Source organism: Octodon degus, unplaced genomic scaffold, assembly GCF_000260255.1.
Source record: "Octodon degus isolate 3935 unplaced genomic scaffold, OctDeg1.0 scaffold00026, whole genome shotgun sequence".
Taxonomy (NCBI): Eukaryota; Metazoa; Chordata; class Mammalia; order Rodentia; family Octodontidae; genus Octodon; species Octodon degus.
In genome coordinates, this window is record NW_004524602.1 from 6,404,346 (window position 1) to 6,406,631 (window position 2,286).

Genomic DNA, 2,286 nt, shown 5'->3' on the forward strand with positions numbered 1-2,286 from the left:
CTCTTTCTCATTCTGATGTGCTGTATATAACTTATTGATAGAGTATGTCAGAAGAAGATATGTTTGTCAGTGCTGTGGAAAAAAGTGAGGGGAATCAGAAGTGTGGCGGGGATGGGAGAAGACTGACTGGGGCGAGGGAAGGCAACACAAAGGTTACACCTGAAGGAGATGAGGGGTTATTTATATGGACTCAGGGTACAAGCACAGTTCTTTCTCTAAAGGAGATGGCCTCAAGGATTCTGCATAGTGGCTGGCAAGGAACAGGTAGTCAGTAAATATTTAATGAGTCCATGAATAAATTTTCTTACTCTTGAGCTCTCAGGTTGCTAAATTTTCTGGTTTTTGGAAAAATCTTTCATTGAGTTATATATTTGGTAAAGGGTCTCGTCACACAGCTCAGACGTGTAGGGATCCTCCTGTCTCAGCCTCTCCAGCGCTGGGATTACAGGAGTGCACCACCACTCCCCGGTTTTAAATTTTCTGTTTTTAAGAATGCTATGGGCTACTTGTGTGCTAGACATTTACCTCGACTCTTCATTGTGAGCACAGCTGAGTAAATTGTTATTTTAAGTGACAAAAGGTTGTAAGAAACGCAGTGGGCTTCAAACACCAGGGATATGGACATTTGAAAGAAAGCTAGGCAGTAAGCCTGAAGAAGCTGATTCTACCTGAGAGGTTTGTTCAACCCTGGAATCTAAGCCAGGCTTGCTCTGACATGAATCACAAACAAAACCGGAAAGACATAGTTTTGAAAGTTCACGGAACAATCACTCATGACTTTATGAATGTGCCACTTTGGTATTACTGTTCCTGAACTGGAAACTAGAAGGTCAATGAATCCTTTGTTTAAGATGGCATTAAACTGACTCTCTACACACAAATTGTTTTCATAGAGAAAATTCAGTCACTTGTGTGCTCTAATAAATCAACGACAGCTTCTCAGGCGCTTAGTTGGGGAAGTTATATAAAACTACTGTTTATGAACCTGGGCCTAAAATCACAGGGATACACTGAAACAAAGGAAGTGGTCAGGAGGGGACTCCTATACTGAATTTTTTGGTTTGTTATAATATCTTTTTTTTTTTTTTCCAGAAGGCTAGGAAATATTTTATTGGCAATCAGGGACACAGCCATAAGAAGGAAGTGCACAGGACTGCAAACTAAAACCCACTAGCCAGCAAAGGCCCGTTGGGCCAGGAACACTGCATCCTGGGGTCCTCACAATCTCCCATCAGTAAATACACAACCCAGGGCAGCTAAGACAGGAGGCAATGGCTCATGTGTCCCAGCCAGTGACAGAATCAATACTTCACTATGAGCGACAGGGTAGGGCGATACAGAGGAGAAAAGACTCATCATTGCCCAAGACCACCTCCTCCTCTCAGAGCCAACCCCAGGTGGAGGACAGAACCACCTAGAATCTTGTAGTCAGCTGCTGTCCTCTCATCATTCATCCGTTTGCCACTATAGATGAGCTGCTGCTGTTGTGGCGGGATTCCCTTTCTCCTCGACACGCTCCTTGATTTACTCCACCTTGTCTGTGGGTTCGATGTCAATCTCTATCTCCTTTCCGGTCAGTGTCTTCACTTTAATTAGCATCTTCTTCCCTCGTTGAGGTGGTGTGCAAATAAATTGGTGGGTTTCCCACTCTATAATATCTGATTCTATATTACTCATGTGATCTTTTCAATGCTTTGAAAAAAAAAGTACAAACAAAATGCAGGGACTGAAATAAGGCGATCAAACCTATTCTTGACTTTAATATCAACAATACATTAGGATTGGTGGAATTCATGCCTAGAGTTCCTGTTTTATTTGATTCACTTGGCTTACAGGAGGGGGAAGGGCTCTATCTCAGACCAAATGACATTCAATCATCCTGAAGCCATCCTCGCTACACCCCAAGAAACACATGACACGGCGGTACCAGAAAGATTCGTTCTAACTACTTCCAATAATGTGTCAAACTGGACTCACAGATGGGTGGTGAAGTTTAAAGAATTTTTGGCTAATGTCACGCTGGCACCTTGCACTCTATGGTGAATTGTGGAAATGGGCAACTAGTGTGAATCAACACACACACACCCTGCTGCCACAAACTGAAAAAGCCACCTGTTACGCAATGCACCAGGACGCCACTGGCTTTCAAGAGGGCTTTTTAAATTACCATGTGCCCACTGGGATTTTCTGAGTAGCTTAATTTTCCATAGTTAATCATTTCCATGTAGAAATCATTGCATTTCTATTTTGGCTTTAGGAGCCAAGGAGATGGCTCAGTGGAATAAG

At 42.9% G+C, this 2,286-nt stretch overlaps 1 pseudogene; it reads right to left on the bottom strand.

Moving 5' to 3' along the window:
• Nucleotides 1-1,355: 1,355 nt before the first annotated feature.
• LOC101569704 lies at nucleotides 1,356-1,599 on the bottom strand (annotated as a pseudogene).
• Nucleotides 1,600-2,286: the final 687 nt, after the last annotated feature.